Source organism: Pantherophis guttatus, chromosome 5 (genome assembly GCF_059756535.1).
Source record: "Pantherophis guttatus breed Tessera chromosome 5, ASM5975653v1, whole genome shotgun sequence".
NCBI lineage: Eukaryota > Metazoa > Chordata > Lepidosauria > Squamata > Colubridae > Pantherophis > Pantherophis guttatus.
This window is the reverse complement of record NC_142067.1, coordinates 27550878-27574438: the sequence shown is the minus strand read 5'-3', so window position 1 is coordinate 27574438 and position 23561 is coordinate 27550878. Positions and strand designations below refer to the sequence as shown.

Below are 23561 nucleotides of genomic sequence, written 5' to 3'. Positions count from 1 at the left end.
ATTCCTTTCTATGTGTCTTTCCCCACATGTGACTGCTTACTGTCTTGTGATCCCTTCCTCTTAATTAAGGTAAACGCAAACATCAATTCCTTTCTAATTATTCCACAAAACACATACCATATTTTTCCCACTATAAGGTGCACTGGACCATAAAACGCACATTAGCTTTAGAGGAGGAAAACAAGAAAAAAAAAATCTGCCTCTGCCTCCCAGCATCCATCCAGTATTCATCTGGCTAGTGTTCTTGCAGCAAGTAGCAAACAAACAGCCTAATCAGCTTCAGCACGTTATCGCAGCTCTAACACATGGCTCATCAGGGTTCTGCTCCGTTGCACCCAACATTGGTCAACTGAGTTAGCTGCCGCCGCCACTGGGAAACGCTGGAGCCTTCACTGCCGAGCAGCTGATTGGTGGTTGGATCAGCCTCCCGGAATACCACCGATCAGCTGTTCTAGGTGGCAGGGATTGCTGCCACCTATCGCCACCCCCAATTGCTGCCACTGCCAATGGTGGCGGCAAATAGCAGCAGTGATGAACAGCAGCAGTGGCAAATGGCAGCGGCGGCAAATGGTGGTGATCCCCGCCGCCTAGAACAGCTGATCGATGGTTTCTGGGAGACTGATCCAACCGCCGATCAGCTGCTTGGCAGTGAAGATTCTGTTCCCCACCAGCGGCGAACACACCAACCCCCCTCCCTCCTACCATATTCGCTCTATAAGACGCACAGACATTAAGGTATCAGATGGACTACCAGATGACGATAGAGTTCAATATGTGTGGGTCTTTTTGCTGCCATCTAGTTGTTAGCTAGATTTATTGTTTTCCCTAGATTATGGTAAGCCATTATTTTAAGTGTGATTCACCAAATGACACATAATTTTCTGAATATATTTTGTACTAAACTTTAATTCATGGCTTGTAAGCCATAATTGGGCTTACAATAACTAGGATTATCTTCTGTATCTCACTGCTACCATCTACTGCATATTTGTGCCTCTATATAGTGCTCTTATGTTAACTATATTACAGTTTAGTACAGTGTGTTCATGCAGTCCCCTCAATTCTTTTGTAAATATCAGCTCCTTTTCTTTGTGACAAGTTGTAGAGAATTCAAACATTTAGAAAGCCTCATTTTTTAAGAACTAGTGAAAATCGTTCGAGCAAGGCTTCAGAGGCTGAGAAAAATAGTTTAACTGGCTTCGAGTCTTTTGGCACTTTGTGAGGCTGATCTCTTTTGATTTCCAAAGGAGTCTCTAGGAAACTAGGAAAATAAAGGAGAACGTTTCTTCTTTTGGATTAAATGAACAGCTTAAATCAGAAAGTGCTGCAATGATGCATTGAAGAGAATAGCTTGAGAGGACTCACTGTAATTGAAAATAAAGCAAACATAATTCTTTTTTTAAAGCTGTTCTGATTAGTTCATTTACATTGATTATCTTGTTTTGCAGAGGCACCTATATTTGAAGCATTACAAATTGCAATGATTGGCAGAAAGTAAGGACCCAAGTGCCAATGTGACTAACTAAACTATCCATCATATGCATTGTTCTTCTGTTTTTAAGCTACATCCAATAGGCCACCGACCTATAAGATTTCAACAGAAACTATGTATTTATTGCTCTTTTAGCGCACTCTTTCTACAAAGAGCAGCAGCCTCACAATAACACTGTTTGATTATTAGACTAAGGAATTTAAGAAAACTTTATGGCTGAATGATTCGGCATCTCCATAGTTATAAATTGGTAAATTGAATCAAAACAGTCCATCACAGGATAATCATCTTTACAATGTTCATTTATAATCTTCTATTTATATATGAATCTCATCCAATGGTGGGTTCCTCCCGGTTCGGCCTGGTTCCGCGGAACTGGTAGCAGTGACAATATGACATCACCGAACCGGTTCTGCCCCCCCCACCCCCCACCCCCGCATTATTTTTACCTTTTATTTGGCCCCACCCCCAATCTATTGCTGCCTCCTGAGTCCCAGCTGATCGGCTAGAAGGAAAAAAACTGTTAAAACTCTTGCCGCAGGGCTTCAAAGGGCCGCCCTACAGCCCTTTGTGTTAAAAGGCAGTGTGATGGTAGACCGGTGCCTCCAAAAACAAATGAGTAGACCGGTGCCTGCAAAAATAAATGGGTAGACCAGTGCCTCCAAAAACAAATGAGTAGACCGATGCCTCAAAAAACAAATGGGTAGACTGGTACAGCTCTGCAAGCAGTTAAAAGCCTGGTAGACAAGTACCTCTGCTAAATCCTAAAGAATTGTCACATGACCATCAAGCCACAGCCACAAAATAAGCCACGCCCACAGTACCGGTAGTAAAAAAAATTTAGAACCCACCCCTGATCTCATCCCACCTTTTCTTGTCATGGTTAACAGTTAGGCCTAATTGAAACAGATTGCACTTGCTAAGAATTATTAACCCTGATTAAGGACTCAGATAAAGGCTAAGAAATATTTAACAGAAATAAAAAATAGTGACGGTTCAATAGTATATAGGTGGATGTTTTGATAAACTACCAACAAGCCATGTCTCAGAAAAATTGAAGTGAATACTGGATAAATTCAACAAAGAAAGTTTTTTTTTTAATATTTGGAGAAGAACTAAACGTAGTAGACCACCTTGGCCAATGGATCTCAATGGAAGGGGATACAATAAAGAAAATTGAATGCCATGTTAAATGTGGTTGGCAGGCATTCGGCAAGCTAACTGTAATTTTCAAGCACAATCTCTCCCTGTGCCTGAAGAGAAAGTTTTTGATCAGTGTGTACTACCTGCTCTAACATATGCTGGTGAAATAGGGACACTAACCTCACAATCGATACAAAAGCTACGAGTGACGAGCCATGGAAAGATACATGCTTGGCATTACAAGACAAGATAGAAAGATCTGCATATGGATTAGAGAACAAATGAAAGTATTCAATATCATCAAAAGCGTAAAAGAATTGAAATGGGAATGGGCTGGTCACATAGCAAGAAGGACAGTGGTGAGTTGCTACCAGTTTGCCCCGGATTGGGTGAACCAGTAGCAGCGGTGCCAGGAGGCTCTGCCCACCTGCCTGGACGCTTCTGCGCATGTACAGAAGCGTTACGTGAGCGGTCACGAGCAAACCAGTAGCGACGAGTTTTGAAACCCGCCCCTGAAGAACTGATGGCAGGTAAACCAAAGTAATCATAGAATGGATTCCACTTGATAAAAAGCTTCCACAAAAGAGACCTAAAGCAAGATGGATCGAGACATCAGATTCAGCAAGTATTACAGCCCCAATTGGCAAAAGAAAGCTCAGGACAGTATTGGTTGGAAACCTTCATCCTGCAGTGGATAGACAATGGCTACAATGAAGACTGGATTCTTCTACTGGAGTAGATTTCCAGAACTGGATTGATTCTGGGACCAACATTCCTGTGTATGTTGGTCCCAAGACTAATTAAAAAAAAAAAAAAGGAAAAACAAGAATACAGTGGGAGCATTGCATATCTGAATGTGGGATGTTCCTTTGGGAGAAGTCTGAAAAGTAGCAAGCATCTGCCTATAAAGACCCCCACTGATACTGAAACAGGGAGGGGGAAAATCATCTTCATCATTCCACTGACTGGACTAAGTAGGGATCATTTCTCCAACCCAGCACCCTTCACCTTATGGCAGTTTCACAGTCACATATTTGGCAACATGTGATAGGGAAAAATTAAAAAAAAATGTTTATGTAATACATAAAGGCATTTAATCTACTCCTTTTGTTTCATTTACTGACAAAGTTATATAAATAACATCTCGGCTAAAAAACTGGGTCTCTCAAAATCACTTTCTTTATAGAACCCAGAAATATAGACTAAAAACTTAAGAGGAGCTATGATTAGAAAACAAACATTAACTCACAACTTTTATTAAGCTATGGACTGCTTTAACTATGTTTTGAAGTGTAAGACTCAGTGACTGTATTTGCACAATATGCTATGCCCAAACCAAACAAATCAAATTATTGTTTAGCACAATATGTGAATGGAAGAGGCCTGTTTTATACAGAACACTGTGTCAAATAGTATGTCTGTTTTAGGTTCAGTGTGAATCTAGTCACTGTTTTGTTTATGAAATAAATAAAAATTAAACAACCATATCTTAGCATAAGGCATTCAATCTAGGATGGTGTATGGATTAGGACTGGGAAGGCCCAAATCCAAGCCTTTGCCATAGAAACTCAGTACATGCTTTTGAGCCAGTCACTCAATCTCAACCCAGCCCACTTCACACGGTTGTGAAAATTAATGAAAGGATCATTCCCATGTAAATTGCCTCGAGCTGCTAGAGAAAAAATGATATAAATCCCAAGAACAGCAACAACCATGCAAACATGGTTCCTACAATAATCTAAGTAAATTATATTGTGAATCTGTGTTAGATAAATCAAGCTACTGAAACACTGTATTCAGAAAAGTCAAGGAAGCTTTCATCCAATGTTTATTGAAAATATTTGTGGTTGTGCTCTATTCATTTTTTACTTATTGTTAATCTAACAAAATCTTTAATTTTGTGGCAGTGTGGATATATCTATATACATTTTACTTCACTCTTACCTCCAAGGTTTGTTGTTTGCTTCTTTCAGTTTCTTTCACATAACATGTCTTCTTCAGTACTTTTACAAAGTGGCACATTTACTTTGAAGTACATGTATTCTAAATATTTAGAATGAAAGTGTTTTTAGACATTTCTCCAATGCCATTTTCAGAGACTAGCCTCACACCACTTCAGTGATTGATGTCAAAGTTTCTCATTTTAATTTACTTCTTTCGGTAGTAATGGGGGTGCTTTTTCTCCTCAATACAGAACTTTGACTAAAATATTATTAAGTTTAAGGTGAAGAATCCATCAGCAATACTTGCCGGTCCACTTCTATAAATACACACACACACACACACACATCTCTGAAATAACTAAATAAGTCTTATTTATTTTATTTTTATTTATTTTATTTGATTTCTATACCGCCCTACTCCCGAAGGACTCAGGGCGGTACACAGCCAAACAATAAAATACATACATACAAAATTTAAAAGTAGAATTAAAATCAAATTAAATAGTTTTGGCCCAGACAAATTAAAACCCCAATCAATTTAAAACCTATTTTAAAATTTGAATATATAAAATACTAAAAAATTAAAAAATTAAAAATCTTTTATAAAAGAGGGAGAAAATTAGGCCTGGCCCGCCTGGTGAAATAAAAAGGTCTTTAAGGCGCGGCGGAAGGTACGCAGATCCGGGATCCTCCGTTTCTCTGGGGGGAGCTCGTTCCAGATAGTTGGTGCCCCCACAGAGAAGGCTCTCCCTCTGGGGGCCGCCAGTCGGCATTGTTTGGCCGACGGCACCCGGAGGAGCCCCTCTCTATGGGAGCGTACCGGCCGGTGGGAGGCTATTGGTGGTAGTAGGCAGTCCCGCAAGTACCCAGGTCCTGAGCCATGGAGTGCTTTAAAGGTGGTAACCAAAACCTTGAAGTGCACCCGGAAGACCACCGGGAGCCAGTGCAGCTTGCGCAGGAGGGGTGTTACATGGGAACGCCATGTCGCTCCCATTACCACCTGCGCGGCCGCACTCTGTGCCAGTTGGATCCTCCGGGTGCTCCTCAAGGGGAGCCCCATGTAGAGAGCGTTACAATAGTCCAGGCAGGAGGTGATGAGGGCATGAGTGACTGTGCGTAAGGAGTCCCGATCCAGAAAGGGACACAACTGGCGGATCAGGCGAACCTGATGAAAAATCCTCCTGGTCACGGCCGTCAAGTGCTCTTCTAAAGACAGCCGTGAATCCAGGAGGACGCCCAAGTTGCGCGCCCTCTCCGTGGGGGCCAATGATTCACCCCCAATAGTCAGTGATGGCACCAACTGACTATATCGGGACGTCGGAAACCACAGCCACTCGGTCTTGGATGGGTTGAGCCTGAGCCTATTCCTTCCCATCCAGATCCGCACGGCCTCCAGGCACCGGGACATCACTTCAAGGGCATCGTTTGGGTGGTCTGGGGTGGAGATGTACATCTGGGTGTCATCAGCATACTGGTGGTACTTCACCCCGAAACCACGGATGATCTCACCTAGCAGCTTCACATAAATGTTGAACAGGAGGGGCTAGAGGACCGACCCTTGCGGCACCCCGCATATTAGGGGCCTTGGGGTCGACCTCTGCCCCCCTGTCAACACAGACTGTGACCGGTCAGAGAGAAAGGAGGAGAACCACTGCAACACAGTGCCTCCCACCCCTAACTCTTCCAACCGGTGCAGCATGATACCATGGTCGATGGTATCAAAAGCCGCTGAGAGATCTAACAGGACCAGGACAGAGGAGCACCCACTGTCCCGAGCCCTCCAGAGATCATCTACCAACGTGACCAATGCCGTTTCCATGCTGTATCCGGGCCTGAAGCCTGACTGGAACGGATCCAGATATGACGTTTCATCCAGGTGCTGAGGGAGCTGTTGCGCAACCACACTCTCAACAACCTTCGCCACAAAGCGAAGGTTGGAGACCGGACGATAGTTTACCAACATTGCTGGGTCCAGGGAAGGCTTCTTGAGGAGAGGCCTCACCACTGCCTCTTTCAAGGCGGCGGGAAAGTCACCCTCACCCAAGGAAGCATTTATAATCCCCTGGAGCCAGCCTCGTGTCACTTCCCAGGAAGCCAGCACTAACCAGGAAGGACACGGGCCCAATAAACAAGTGGTCGCGTTCAGTCTGCCTAGTATCCTGTCCATGTCCTCAGGAGTCACAGGATCAAACTCATCCCAGATAACATTCTCAAGACCTGCCCCAGTCTCTCCCCCTGGGACTACCCAGTCGGAGTCCAAATCTTCCCGAATCTGAGTGATTTTGTCATACAGATACTGAACAAAATCCTCGGCTCTACCCTTCAAGGAGTCCTCCCGCGCTTCCTGGTGGAGCAGGGAGCGGGTCACCCTAAAGAGGGTGGCCGGGCGGTTATCTAATGATGCAATAAGAGCAGCAAAATAGCTACATTTCACTGCTTTTATCGCCACTAAGTAATTCCTTCATTTAGTACTCTAATATTATTTCGGTAGTTATTTTAATTAAATCTCCAACTATTATATTAGTGTGTACTCATATAATCCTGAATGGGGAAAAAGGAATAATTATGGTGCCTTTTATGAAAAAATCGGACAAAGTGACATTAGATTTCACTACTCCTATCCCAAATAGATGAAATTATAGTGTCTGAAACTCTGGGTTTTCTCCCTAAAGGTCAAATTTATAATAAAGAATGGGAGATTCTAGATACAATCAATTTTCCCTAATAAGCAAATGTATAATTAGGGATTACTCTTGTATCCATCATACTTGCCAACTGTAAAAAATTAGAGCATAACACATTACAAAGAATCTATATTAAATAAAAAGCTATATAAAATACTGTATTTTAGGAATAGACAAATTTTCTGACTATTTCTCAGGGGCAAGAATTCCCTTTTGGGAATGACGGCAGCACCATTATTGTAAAAGCTCAATGGAAAAACTCATTGGAATTGCTGAAGCTGGATAATTCTACGGTGAAAGAATGACAGACCAGTCTATATATGTTGTAACTATATGAGCGCAAGATTATCATACTCCACCCACTGAAGTATTTTTAAAGCAAAATTTCTTCCATTAAACTAATAAATGGTAGAGGGGAAATGTAAATTTTTCTCTACATGGCACTATTTCAAGTGGTAACTCATCATTCTGCTCCATACTAAAAGCTAGAAATCTGTACATTTATGCCTGAGTAATTTAATAACTTAATACCATTAGTAATTTAATGCTATTATCATAATGACTGCTATCTACTCCAGTGAGACCTGGAAATCTACAACAAGAAATTATTCATAAGATCAAAGTGTTCCAACAACGTTGTCTCAGAAGGATTCTTCGTAACTCATATCAAGACCATGTCATAAATGGGAAAGTTCTGCAAAGAAGTAATTCCCAAAAACTGTCTAAGATTGCAACCGAAAGATGAATGTGTTCTGCATGAGTGAGAAATTGAATGACTGTAATTAATTATATACCACCAAATGGTTGGAGAAAAAGAGGAAGGCCAAAAAAACCCTGGTACCAAACATTTCAGGAAGATATGAAAAACATCAACCTTAAATGGAAGGATGCAGATATTGTAGCTATGGACCGAGAACTATGCAGTAGCTCAATGTACTTGGCACAGGATGTGATGATATGAGTGAGCATAACATTGTAGATTTACTTTTTTCAAAAACTCTCTACAGTTCAGACTATAAGTAAAATACTGTGCAGCAGCAGTGAAAATATGGCATCAACTAAATAATTGCTGCTATAGTTATACTTACTTTCTAACCATCATTGTATTACTAAATGGTTTAATAAATGGCTTGATTTTTTTTGTCTGCAGTAGTATTTTCTTTTTCTGATCTTTGCTTGTAAAAAAAAGTCTCTCTCTCTCTCTCTCCCTCCCTCCCTCCTCCCCCCCCCACTTTTAGTGTGGATAGGTGTTACCACACAACCTACCTAAACTATAGTTTGCTTAAATTATGGAATTAACCATACTAGTTGAATTCAAAAATCCATCATACCATAATTTACTACATTTCATGCAATCTACTAAGACAAAACCAAATAAATCATATTAATGGATTAATAAAGTATACTATGTGCAATGAGTTTGCCAAGTTATCACACAGTTGTTATAAGTTATTACAAAGCACTTAGCCATGAATTGTCCTTTCCTTCAGACAGCAAAGCATCTTAAGCCAGTTTTAATGTTCTATGTTTTTAGAAGAATAACATTTTAGGTTAGACAATTCAAGGTGAGCCTGAAGTGATAGCACCTTTTCTAAGATAGCTTTCTGCTTTTAGCAGTTACCTTTTTTGAAAGAAAAAATTAAAATAAAATAAAATAATGCATTGCTTGTTTAAATAGATATGACCTTTCAGTCAAGTGTGCATCATTTACTAAATGTTTCAGTCCCTACTTTTAATGTTTAATTTATAAATATTGCATGATTGTCTATGAACATCTTGCTTTTTCTTAGGAGTGATGATGTATATGTATACACACCAGGGGTGGGTTCTAAATTTTTTTACTACCGGTTCTGTGGGCGTGGCTTATTTTCTGGGTGTGGCTTGGAGGTCATGTGACTAGGTGGACGTGGCTAGCTGGTCAGAGTCATTTCTGGAAGGTCCTCGCACTTACGACCAGTCCTCGCACTTACGACCCGACTCATTTGTTTGCTTTTAACACTGATCAGCTGTAGGACGGCCCTTTGAAGCCCCACGGCAAGAGTTTAAACAGTTTTTTTCCCTCTAGTCATCAGCTGGGACTCAGGAGGCAGCAATAGATTAGGGGTGGGACCAAATAAAAGGTAAGAATAACGTGGGTGGGGGGTGGGAGGGCGTGGGGGGGAGAACCGGTTCGGTGATGTCATATCATCACTGCTACCGGCTCGGCCGAACCGGAACCCACCACTGATACACACACACATGTACATACATACACACATACAGACACACTGTTCCCCTGATGTCTATCATCATCAACAACAACGACAACAAAATCTCTGTGAAAAGCTCAGTGTTAACGAAGTCTTCCCAGAGCTTTCATCAGTGGATCTTTATTTCATATAGCTTTTTCTGCAGCCTTTTACATTTTGAGTTTCCTCAATAAATTTACTGCAGCTGGTAGGACAAAGAATTCATAGGCTGTTAGAAAAATCTATGCAGAGGCTGGGAAATTTTTTCCCCTGCCTTATGAATAAAACTTGAGAAGCAGTATTAGTCTAGAATGCTTGATTCTCTGAAAGTTGAGAGTGTCATTTACCCATTAAAAAAGTCCGAGCATATTTTCCTTAGACATCAATAAATGTATGTTTTTTTTAAGAAAATAGAAAAGATCATAAATCTATAAAGAACATCAAATGTTCCCTTTGGGCTTCTGCTCAAATAGTTCAATATTGAATACCTGGTCAGTCACTAAACATTGAAGTCAAACTGATGAGTTCTTTTTCCTGGCACCCCTTAAATCTCCACTCTAGATCATGACTTTTCTTTTTTTTTAGTAGCAATTTCCCATGTTAAATCAGCCAATCAACCAGCCAATTGTTCTGTTCTTTCACTTATCTCAAGCACCCAGAGTCGCTTCAATAGTGAGATGAGTGACATGTACATTTAATAAATTAATAAATAAAGCTGGCTTTGCAATTCTTGTTCAGAGTAGTGGGGATGAAAAACAAACAAACAAAAGCTGGTGTGAAGAATTTTGTCCATTTTTCCTATTTATTTAGTAGGGATGAAATAGATACTATAATTTTATATGGTTTTGTCTCCTTTGTGTTTTTCATTTGTGCAAAGCAGGAACGAGGAAGTTTTGTTGCTGCAGAACCTATAGTGGTTTAAGGCAAAATAAACAAAACCATTTCAGAAAGAAATAGCAACTGAAAACAATAATTCTAATTAAACCCACAGATAGATTGATTTGAACTGAAAGGGCTGGAACTCATCCAACAATTGCTACTTTCTGTTTTTAAAATGAATAAAATGCCAAAACCTCCCAGCATTTTGAAAAACCAGAACACCATAGAAGAGGTCTTTTAATGATCCTAACAGAGGATTTTGGGATTAAGCCAAATCTTAAAATCTCATTTAAATAAACCAGGATGGGGACCATTACAAATCTTGGAGGCTGGTGTTGAGTCTGCTGCATTGACACTGTATTCTACTGAGTTTCATAAGGTCTCATAATTTATTTTATTTCGTAAGTCCTATTCTGTGGATATGAATGTTTTTCATTCTAGCATATAGTATGGCTCAGTTAATCAAATGCCAATCTAATCTATACTTACTAAAGACTAAAGCTTTAGTGCAAGATATTTTGCACTAACAAAAGGAGTTACATCTAATTTTTATATCTATCCTTCATCTAAATGAGTGGTGTATTGGGTCCATGGTAATCTACCCCCAAGAAAACACACACAGGAGTATATTCTAATTCAATATGTCAGAGCATCTCACTATTAGTTCTTTATCTATCTGATAATGGACCAAATTTGTTTGTGAAAGTATTGTTGTACTAGTTGTAATATTTCTCTGCAGACTTGACAATCATTCTTTCTTGTTTGTAAGTTATCATTAGATTGATGCAGGTATTGTTTTTGAACCTTAGGTCAGATTTGGTCATTCACTTTGTTTTTGTTAAGTTAGAATCAAGGACACTAAAAGCTTTACAATGTCATTGGCAAATAAGATAAATAATACTGCTCTAGACAATTCAAATCACTGGGACCTGACAGATTACATTCCAGAGTTCTGAAGAAGCTGGCAGATGTGATTTCGGAACTATTGTACCATATCTTTACTGAGGACTAGAAAACAGCCAATGTGGTTCCCATTTTCAAAAAAAGGGGAAAAAACAGATCCAGGAACCTACAGACCAATCAGCCTGACATCAATATCTGGGAAGATCCTGGAAAAGATAATCAAGCAACAGATCTGTGAACACCTAGAAGCAAGCAAAGTTAATACCAGAAGCCAACACGGGTTTGTCAAAAACAGATCACGCCAAACAAATCTTATTTCATTCTTTGACAAAGTGACTAAATTAGTGGACCAATGAAATGCAGTGTACTTCAATTTCAGTAAGGTATTTGACAAAGTAGACCACAACCTACTTTCTGGTAAGCTAAAAAAATGTGGGATAGACAATATCACCACCAGTTGGATTTGTAACAGGCTGACAAACCACACTCAATCTGTAATCCTTAATGAAACTACGTAGATCTACATGGAGGGAAATAAGCAGTGGGGTACCCCAAGTTCCATTTTAGGCCCAGTACTCTTCAACATCTTCATAAATGATTTAGATGAGGGAATAGAAGGGGAACTCATCAAATTTGCAGATGACACTAAACTGGCAGGAATACCAGCATCCCAGAAGATACTCTCAAGATCCAGATGGCTCTCAACAGACTTGAACACAGGGCCCTATCTAATGAAATCCATTTTTTTACTACCAGTTCTGTGGGCGTGGCTTGATGGGCATGGTGTGGCTTGGTGGGCGTGGCTTAGTGGGTGTGGCAGGGGAAGGATACTGCAAAATCCTCATTCCCTCCCAACTCCTGGGGGAAGGATATTGCAAAATCTCCATTTCCACCCCACTCTGGAGCCAGCCAGAGGTGGTATTTTCCGGTTCTCCAAACTACTCAAAATTTCTGCTACCAGTTCTCCCGAACCTGCTGGATTTTACCCCTGGCCCTATCTGACAAAATATAGAAAATGTAATTCAATGTAGAAAAAAATAAAGTTTTACAAATGTAAATAGGTAGAGATTAATCTGGTTCAATAGCAGCAACTGTGAGGGGGATTTTGGGGTCCTAGTGAACAATCACTTAAATATGAGCTAGCAGTGTGCTGCAGCAGCCAAAAAAGCCAGTGCAATTCTAGGTTGCATTAACAGAGGGATAGAATCAAGACCCACTGAAGCATTAATACCACTTTATAAAGCCTTAGTTAGGAAGACCACACTTAGAATACTGCATCCAGTTTTGATCACCATATTATAAAAAATACGTTGAGACTTTGGAAAGAGTGCAGAAAAGATCAACAAAGATGATTAGGGGCCTGGAGGCTAACATGGTTCATCCTACAGTTGCAGGAATTGGGTATGTCTAGTCTATTGAAAAGAAGAACTAGGGGTGACATGATAGAAATGTTCCAATATTTGAGGGGCTGCCACAAAGAAGAGGGGGTCAAACTATTTTCCACAGTACCAGAAAGCAAGACATGAAACAATGGATGGAAACTAATCAAGGAGAGAAGCAAGCTAGAACTAAGGAGAAATTTCCTAATAGCGAGAACAATTAATTAACAATTAATTAAGCCTGACTAGGTGGCTCAGTGGCTAAGACACTGAGCTTGTCGATCAGAAAGGTCGGCAGTTCGGCGCTTCAAATCCCTAGCACAGGTCTCCTGCATGAGCAGGGGGTTGAACTAGATGACCTGTAAGGTCCCTTCCAACTTTGTCACTGTTACTAATCAGTGGAACGGCTTGCCTTCAGAAATTGTGGGTGCTTCATCACTGGAGGCTTTTAAGAAGCCACTTGTCTGGAATGGTATAGGGCAGTGTTTCTCAACCTTGGTAGCTTGAAGATGGGTGGACTTCAACTCCCAGAATCCCCCAGCCAGCAGCTGGGGGATTCTGGGAGTTGAAGTCCACCCATCTTCAAGCTACCAAGGTTGAGAAACACTGGTATAGGGTCTCCTGCTTGAGCAGGGCATTGGATTAGAAGACCTCCAAGGTCCTTTTCAACTCTGTTATTCTTTTATTCTGTTAAGATAAGCAAGGGAAGCCTGGAAGAGCTACGTTTGTGACATCCTTCCCCCCACACTATGGTGACATTTACCAGATCTCTCTAGAAGAACATTTATTTCCATTAAGATACACAAGATACATTTCGAAAGACGTCAAAAGTGACTCATGGCTTTAGAATTTACAAACACACGGCAGCACAAATGACTTAAATCTACTATTGTTAAACTTTAAAAGAATGTATGAGGCATACGGTATCACTATTTTGAGAAGCAACTATTCATCAACGCAGTCTGAATGAAACTCTGGTTCATAGAACACAATCCACCTAAAAATTATGGAGGTCCCATTAAAATGAGCAAGAGTTAACAAAGATGCTGCTGTGGTTTTGTATTGCTTGCATATTATCAGTTTGCTTAATTTTCCATCTTCCCGATTTGTACCATACTATGAACTACTAACTAATCAAACAGATCAGGTCTGTATCAGGGGTGAAATGCTCCCGGTTCAGTCCGGATTGCCCGATCCGGTAGCGATGGCAGCGGGTGATTTGGAGAACTGGTAGCAAAAATCCCTCCTCCCCCCCAGCATGCCCAGCTGAGCCGCGCAATCATCAGAGGCTTTTTTTTTTACTTTTAAAAGCATTTTTTCTTTGGCCGAAAAAATGCTTTTAAAAGTAAAAAAAAAGCCTCCAATGATCATGCCAGCTGGGAGTGTCAGAGCCTTTTAAAAGCATTTTTTCTACAATCTCTTCGAAGAGGTTGTAAAAAAAAATGCTTTTAAAAGGCTCTGACGATCCCAGCTGAGTTGTCTGATCATCAGAGCCTTCGGTAGAAAAAAATGCTTTTAAAAGAAAACAAAAGCCTCTGACAATCAGGCAACTCAGCTGGGATCGTCAGAGCCTTTTAAAAGCATTTTTTTTACAACCTCTTCGAAGAGGTTGTAGAAAAAATGCTTTTAAAAGTTTTTTTAAAATAAGTTGGCCACGCCCCACCCAGTCACATTAACCCCCCCACCAAGCCATGCCCACAGAACCGGTAGTAACAAATTTTACATTTCACCACTGGTCTGTATAACTGGTACGAAAAAAACCAAGTTTAATACCAGCGAAACCTAGCAGGCTATATGAATCCTAGATTTGTAATTGATCCGATTTAAGCATATTGTTATAAAAATAGCCCATATAACATATCCAGAAACATCCCATGATTGAATTCTCCATTCCCACAATGCCCCTCTCAAAATGTTCTGACCATGATTTCACCTTGATTTGCCAAGATCAAACATGTGACTGTTCATATGCTAAGTGTGTGATGTGCCTTTCAATAATGCTTCTACTATCGGTATAGTTTATATGTTCCTATTTCAGGATGATGAAAAGACGGGATTCTGTGGTTGTGACCTGAAATGCTTGTGATATGTTGTGTTCTTGTCCAAAACAATTTGGCATACTGTGTATTTGCAGCAAATGTAAATTGTGGTTAGCCTTGAAGAAAAACAAAATCAAAGGAGAGGAGCAAAGTGTGGCCATGGTTCAGCTGATGAGAGAGGGTAGGATTTATCAGATCAAAGAAAGAATGCTCCATAACAGAAACCAACAAAGAAAACAATTCTCCATAAGGAAGTGAATCATACAATAAAGAATACTATGATAGATGGGAGTAATAGCCAGAAGCAAGAACCCTAGAATGTTATATCATACACTACCCAGAGTCTCTCTTTGAAAGAGATGGGCAGTTCAGAAATATGAAAAATAAAAGTTTTCAAGCACTTGAACCTAAGACTTATAAAAGATGGAAATGTAAAGGTTTTCCCCAAAGGTCCAGTTGTGTCCCATTCTAGGGAGTGGTGCTCATGTCAGTTTCTTAGCCAAGGAAGTTCAGTGTTGTCTGAAGACACTTTTGCTGTCGTGGCCAGCACGACTATATACTGAGGCACATAGAATGCTGTTACCTTCCTGCTGAAGTGGTACTTATTTATTTACTCACATTTATATGCTTTTAAACTGCTAGTTGGGCAGGAGCTGGGGCAAGTAACAAGTCACCCTGTTGCACAGCCTCAAATCTTGAATCTGGGCTGTCAGTTTCCAGTTGACAAATTCAGCACGTTTAACTGCTGAGCCATAGTATCCCCTTAAGAGTTATCAAATCCCCTATTATTTCTTTTTGTTATCCATGCGTACATGGAACATAAAAGGCATTATATGCATCATAATATCAATATGGACATGACATGAATTATATATTACAGTATATATCAATTACATGATAGTGCAACTAAAGCAAATTACATAATCTGCATTATTTGTATGACAATGTCATCAAGGCACACCAAATGTTTTTAAAAATAATTTTTATTGAAGAGTTCAACAGATTTAAAAATAGTACAAATGTTGAATTAAAGAAGAATATAACAAAGTAATAAGTGAAAAGGAAATACATAAAAAGAAATATAAAAGGGAATAAAAAGATTCTAAAGCAGCTTCCAATCTTCTTGACAGTGGTTATAGATATATTTATATTTTATTCTTTTTCTCTAAGGATACATCATATTTTTCTTTCCATAAGCTCTTTCTAATTTTCAAATCCATAAATCATATGCTCACTTTTCAGCAAAAAGTCCATAACAGGATTCCAATCACAAATAAATGTAGTTATTGTTTCTTCTCTAACCAAACAAGTTAATTTTGCCATCTCTACTGATTCTGTCATTTTCACCAACCTTGTACCAGATGTCTATGCAGATTTGGATAAATAACACTGCAAAAAACAGATAGAATTGTCCTCTCTATTTATTATATTGCTTGTCTTATACATTTTTTCATAGAAAAGGATCAGAAAAGGAAAAAGCATTACAAATAAATGATTAGCTTCCAAAATGGTATTAACAGGAGATATTTGTTTTGTAGGACCATGGCCTCAGTTAATTAGGTGATGTACTGCTGTCATAGCATTGTATCTCACAAGTACTAGTAAAAATGTGTTTGGCCAAACATGGTAAGTTGTCAGGAGGACATTAAACTTCAACTTGTGGTACTTGATAGTCAAATTCTTGAAATTATTATCTTAAAGACTTGCTATTATAGAATATATAAAAATATTGGAATAAAAGTCAGACAGAATTAATGGTTCATGGATTTCACAATCTTTGCCTATGTCTGCACTAAAGCTCAGAATATAATAAGAGCTTAAGTTCGTAATACAGGAAGGTAAATACGATTTATTAGGTATAATAAACAGGCTTGCTAATAATGGAGGTCTTGGTAGAATAACTCCCACAATTGGAATATAGCAATCAAATCTACAGTTTGAGCTACTCAACTGCATTTTGCTAAGAATCTATCTTCATATCCTGCTAGCTTTAACACAAAGATGCCCCACTAACTGTTTTTGGTAGCTTTGTCTATTTAAGTATTCCAGTTTTAAACTAGCATACAAAAGACTTGCTGTATGAATCATCTCTCAACTTGCTAATATTGGTGATAATGTGGACACATATTGCCCAGTGTTCAGAACTTTGGTCATTCTCACCATTTTTGACATCATTAACTATTGTAGGCTCACTTGTTCTCAACAATAATAGACGTAGTTCATGTTTAGTTACTACAACTGGGACCAGCAGCTCAGTTATTAAGAAAAGTGGTTGCTAAGTGAAACTATGACAAACAGTTATGATCTTACTTCAACTTTCCTTTCTTTACAGATCAGTGAAGATCATAAATGTGAGGAAAATTTCTTTTTTATCACTGTCTGGATTTGGCAATATTATGTTTAGAAAGTAATGAGGGCTGGATGACATGAAAATTAAGAATAGATAAGGACTGTTTGACAATCACATTGAAGAAATGCTAATCAATGATATTGTATGAAACCAGAATGAAATATCAAGTGGGATGCTAACAAAATCCAATCCAGAACCTGTACTTACATTATGTATTAATGATTTAGGGGAAGAGGTACAGGGCATTCTTATCAAATGTGCAAATGTTGCAAAACTGGATAAGATAGCTAATATTCTGGAAGAGCAAAGTGGAAATATCAAATGATCTTTATAGATCATTAATCTATATTAGAGTTTAATTACTCTAATATTAATTAACTGAAAACAGCAGCATGAAATGTAGAGGTCAGTGCAAATTTACACAGATATAAAATGGATTTTACTGGAAGGCCATTTGGGTCATCTGGTTGACTGCAATTGGATGAGTCATCAGTGAGATGCAAAAAAAAGGGGGGGGGAATGCCACACTAACAATTGCAAATGTCATAAAACAAATGGCTTTAATACTTCATTTTACTTTGGTTGGATGCCACTTCAGGTAATGTATCTATTTTTGAGCACTGCACTTCAGGAAGAATTTTAAAAACATTGAAACAGGGTTAGAAAAAGCAGTAAGGACCATCAGGCAATTAGAAATTAGGCTTCATGAAGAATGTCTATGGAGAGGGGTACATTTAAATTTGGCAATATTGAAGGATTTGTATCAGTTTTCAGATACCTAATAGAATGTCAAACAGAAAAAAGTGTTCTCTTTTGTTCTAGAACACAGGAGTTGCAATAATGGATTTAAGTTAGGCAGATTCTGAGTACTGTAATTCCTCATAGTAACAACAATTCGACAGTGGAACCAATTGCAGTACTTGGAGAGGAGGATTCCTCACACTGCACATTTTCAAGCAGAAGTTAAAACAGGTGTTTGTGGAAACGCTTCCATTTGGATTCCTATATACACCAAGAGGCACCATTCAATGCATAATTTGCCCTTCCAAATTGTATTTGCTATGTTTAAGGAAACATCCTAACCTACCCACTCCTCCAGTTGGGCGACAGAAAGGATATTTAGGTTGATTTGCAGTATCCAAGCATGAGTCTCAATACACTAAATTTCCAATATACACTCACCCCCACCCCCAGTGGTGAAATCCAAATTTTTTTACTACCGGTTCTGTGGAAGTGGCTTGGTGGGCATGGCAGGGGAAAGATACTGCAAAATCTCCATTCCCATCCCACTCCCGGGGAAGGATACTGCAAAATCTCCATTCCCATCCCACTCCAGGGGAAGGATACTGCAAAATCTCCATTCCCTCCCCAGTCCTGGGTGAAGGATATTGCAAAATCTCCATTCCCACCTTTAAAGGCCAAGAGTCAGAAAGGGGAAAAATGACCGATGATTGGTATTTCCTTAAAATTCTTGGGCCGAGCAGGAAAAACGATACTCATCTGCCCGCCCGGACCCCTATCCTGCGCCTGCGCCCCTTCCTTAGGGGGGTTTTCCAGGTACAGTTCGACAAGTGCTCGTTGCCCAACCCCGTCCAAGCCTACGGGTCTTACTTTCAGGCTGCCTACCCACCCATTCATAGCCCTCGTTTAGCTTGCAGTACAGGCAATCATCACAAAATCAAGTCATTCTCCTCTCTAGTCTTTGGGGGTCAGGCAAAGAAACTCTCGCCGTCCTCATTCCCCTTCCTTGGCTGCCGCCTCCGCCTTCGCCTCCCTCTCCCTGGACAGAAGGGTCTTCAGAGGTGCGCGCCAGCGCGCTCCCGAGGCAGCCAGACTCCGTCAGTCAGTCAGTCAGTCAGACCGCCAAGCCACTCAGAAGGGATTCCTGGCTGAGTTCCAGGTCGGCGCACTAATACAAGCTGCTAGGCTCCCGCCTGACTGACGCCTCGCTCGCTCGCTCGATCCCTGGCTGGCTGGCTGGCTGGCTGCTGGCTGCTGCTGCTGCTCTCGCTCTGGCCTCTGCCGCCGCCGAGTTCCTGCAGCCGCGTCCCTTCGCACGTTAGAAGGAGGGGGAAGTGTGAGCCACTCGCTCCAAAGAAGTTGGCGCAATCCCGGGAAGGCGACGGCTGGGCATCCGGCGGGAAGGGCAGGCGGCTGAGGCGTTCAACCTACGGGCAGGTACCAAGCTTTTGTTTGAACTCATTTATATGCTTATTTATTTTCCTCGGGCAAGAAATGTCAGTTCCACTCGGGAGACTTTTGCCGGGCTGCCCAGTTTGGGTTTTGTGTGCGGCAGCTTGCCTCCGGGGTAGCCCTTCGCAAAGTTCAGTCTGCTTCTCTCGCTCCTCTCTCTTTCTCTCTCTGTTTATGTTGTCTGCACTGCAGGCGTCAATTTCCTCGACCAGCAGCTACGTGGTGCCCAGCCCTGCCCTTCGGCGGACAAGGCGCTCTTAAGCCTGAACTAGGCTCTCGAGGGGACTTTGGCAGCCGTCAGTTTCCTTTTGGCTGTTTTCATGTCCGGGTGTTTTCATTACTCTCCCCCCCCCAAACAAGATCTTCGGTTATGATAGGTGTCTGTGAGTGCGCGCGCGCGCGCACACGCACACAGTTTATTTTAGGAAATAGTCTTCACGCTGGTTAGCCTGTGACACTTGTGAGAAGTCTGTCTGTTTTATTCGAGAAGGAAACCTTTCCACAGAATGGCCTTTACTTTAGAGTGACCTGTGTGAAACTCCTGGTGTTAGGCGAGGCTGGCGGACTCCCAAAAACAAAAGAGTGGGGGTGGGGGTGGGGGCTCCTCCAAGCAATCGAGGTTATTCATTCATAAAAAGTAGAATGATAAAAGAGTTGACCGTGCAATGACTTGCTCTTATTCTTAATGGTCGACATTGTTTTGGAAATATTTCCCCTCATAAGCGAGGGCTTGTCCTCCTTTCGGTGTTCTTAGAAACGCGCCACATCCATGCAGAAAGGAAGGAATGGAGAGGGGGGTGGAAGGATTGATATAGGAGACAAACTGACGCCAGTATTGTGATCGGAAGGAGGGGCTCAACGCGAAACGTTTTTTATGGCTAGTTAACCGCTGTCAAGCGCTCTTCAGCCTCTATTTTGATTTCTTTCTCTGCTTTCTAAATTTAGAAAGAAAGCGTAAGGGTTCCTGCCGGAAAATAATTCCTTAGGCTGCTCTTCAACTTCTAGAGGTTATCTGTCTATAAAATCAAGTCGTTAAGAGAGAAAAAATATATTTAGAAACAAAGGTCAGGAGTCTTGAGTCACCATAAATGCTGATTTCTTTTATAATAGTATTAATAGAGCTAGAAGACCTTTTCCAGTTTGCTGTTAAAGACTTTGAATACTAAGGTCCCAGAATTCGTCAATTCCATAAATAACATCATCTGAACCAAAGTTTAACATCTTAGTTGTGATCATCGTTTCTAAGCCAAAGTCTGGGCATGGCCAGAAGGGAGATAAGGATCTGTCTGAAAAATAGAAAAAGCAAATATTTTTAATTCTTAATAGAAACCACCAAACCTAAATTAAAATGCTGAAAATTAAGAAATGTGGGAGAAACTCAGACATGATTCTGGTTTAATGGAGCCATGGGCTTTGCATTGACAGTGAAAACAGTAGTGGGCTGAATGTATATTCAGAACCTCTCTTACAATTGGCTCCTCAAAGTTCTGGTTAAAAGACAAACTATATTCTGCAAAACTGAAATGATGGGAGTTTGTCATTGACACCCGTGACTGGATGAAACCACAGAATTTCTTTGATTGTGGAAGACTTAGTAACAGATAAATTCTTAACCTCTGCAAAATTTTAGGGTTTTTTCCCACACTCCTCATATGAAAGGAAGCAGAACATTTGGGCATTTCAGCATTTTGCGCTGATTCCCTTTACTGGTATCTGAAACATTAGTCTTTATTTAAAAAAAATTACTTGAACTGTTAAAGTTCTATGACTTTTGTGAGTAGAGAAGCAATGTATGAGTCTATCATCAGGTTGACATTTACATTCTGAGACAAATTACATTGTCAGCTAAGAGAACAAATTACAAACCTGTAATTCTCTCTCTATGAATGAATTATCTTATGGCCCAGAGACATAGGAAATAATATACAGGTTCTTGAAATGTAGCCAAGTTTGCAGTTGTCCAGGAAGGGCACTGCAGATAAGAAAATATTTGCTATTTTGTAACTAAGAATTATGAAAATAAGTGATTCAAAGGAGAGTTTAGAGTTTAAAGGATATAGTAGAGCAATAATTTAGACATTAAGTTTTTAGTGAAGTGGAAAACAACGATTATAGTTCAAATAAATTGTAATTTAATCCATCCAGATTCATAAATTGCTGTGGCAACTCTTAACTACTAAACCGTTATTTATATTTGACTTTTAAAATGGAGTTGGTTTAAATCAAATGACTGAGTGAATCAACTACAATAGTACCTATACGTAAATATTGCAAAAACCACTGAGTGAATGTATCTAAAAGCAATTTTAGATGCTAACTAATCTCATTCCTATTTAATCAAGACTTTGTATACAACCTACGTCTTGGTCATTTGGCATGATGATATTCCATATTACCACTACAACACAGACTATTTCATTATAATTAAAAACCATTTCAAAGCATCAGCAATACATCTATTCTTTGTGGGATTAAATATATTGTACGATCATAAAACTGATACTAGTTTGAGTAACATGACATTGCAGTTTGCAGTGTTTCTCACAAACAAAGCATTACAAAGGATTCTCATCTTTATAGTTGAAATCTATTAATCTAGTGTAAAGAAAACTTCATTTCCCTATTGGGAGCAGGAGACCTTAATTCTAAAATGGATATATGGCGATAGGAATTTAAACTACTGTGACTGGGTTAACAAATAGAGTGAAGTGATTAATGTGATTTATTCGGCTTCACATGTTGTGTGAACTAGCCACTGTGGTTTATGCTTGCTCATGATATGAACCAGTTTTGTTCAATATTATTATTTTGTTCAATAAAACTATTACAATGATACTGGCTCTCAGCTATGTGTGATCATATCTTGCTTTTAGTCTAACCCATGGTGTCAAACTCATGTCATGTGATGTATTGTGACTTTTCCCCCCTTCACGGAGCTGAGGTGGGCGTGACCTGCGCTTGACGCATTTAGCCCATGGGTTGTCAGTTTGACATCCCTGGTCTAACCCAGGGGTGGGTTCTACTTACCTTTACTACCGGTTTGCAGCAGGGCTGCGCACGCTACCTTCGCTCACATGTGCATGCTCTTCTGTGCATGCGCAGAAGCATTCTGATGACGTCAGGGTCAGTGGGAGGAGCCTCCCGCCAGTTTTACTACTGGTTCTATAGAACCGGTCCAAACTGGGGGCAACCCACCACTGGTCTAACCATTTTCTACTGGAAAACAGAGTTATGTAAATAAGACATAATGACTTGGAAATATTGTGAAATCTTACTATCTTACTACAGTGTGGTAAATTTTTAAAACTTTTACTGCACTGTAGGCCATTGGGAATAGAGTGCTATAACAAATGTGAAATAGTAATAATAAATAAATAATAATTGGCCAAAAAAACAAGAAAACTGATGACTATTCATACGCATTACATCCCCATGATATTGATAGATCATATCTTCCCTTCAGAAATGGAAACAGATGTTTACTTCAGGTCAAACTGTCGAAGAAGAAAAATATGCATTGGCTATTACATAAAAGACAGTCAAGAGCAAGTATTGATGCAATTAAAAATTGGAACTTACTGAGTGTACAGGAAGCAAATTGTGAATATCAAAATTATATAATAAAACAAAAAGAGAATACTGGCAAGGAAAACATTTCATGGTCATTTTTTTATAAAAAAAGATTGAGGGGGAAGTAGATAAAGATAACCCTGAAATGATTTAGCACTGGAACATTAAAACATTAAAAAAAAAACCTGAAGACTGGGCACAAGGCCAAGTTATTCAAACTAATACAATCAAAGCCAGAATTGAAAAATCATTGATTCACTATGACAAAATTAGTAGACCAGAGAAATGGTGTGGATATAATACTTGGACTTAAGTTAGGAATCTAATAAAATAGACCAGAACTTACTACGTGATAAGATAGAAAAATGTGGATTAGACAGCATTCATAACTGGCTGACCAACCACACTCAACACGTAGTCTTCAATGCAATTACATCTACATGGAGGGAGGCATGCTGTGGCGTATCCCAAGGCTCTGTCTTGGGCCCAGTATTCTTCAATATTTTTATCAATGATTTAGAGAAGGGGATAGAAGGGAAACTCATCACATTTGCAGATGACAGCAAGCTGTCAGGAGTAGCCAATACTCGAGAAGATAAGCTCAAGATAAAGAAGGATTTCTGCAGACTTGAACAATGAGGTTTATCTAACAAAATAAAATTCAGTGTTTAGAAAAGTAAGGTTCTATATTTAGGCAAGAAAAACCAAATGCACAGATATAGAATAGGTGATATCTGGCTCGATAATAGTAACTGCAA

General features: G+C 39.8%; 1 protein-coding gene across 2 annotated transcripts in view; it reads left to right on the top strand.

Annotated features, from left to right (window-relative positions):
• The first annotated feature begins 18867 nt into the window (after window positions 1–18867).
• Window positions 18868–23561, top strand: part of SMAD9 (SMAD family member 9) — a 36774-nt gene continuing 32080 nt past the window's right edge. The window contains exon 1 of one of the 2 annotated variants that reach the window (XM_034411418.3): window positions 18868–19218. The gene's annotated coding sequence lies outside the window, so the exon portion shown is untranslated. The remainder of the gene's footprint in view (window positions 19219–23561) is intronic. The other variant, XM_087894780.1, reaches the window with a different exon arrangement.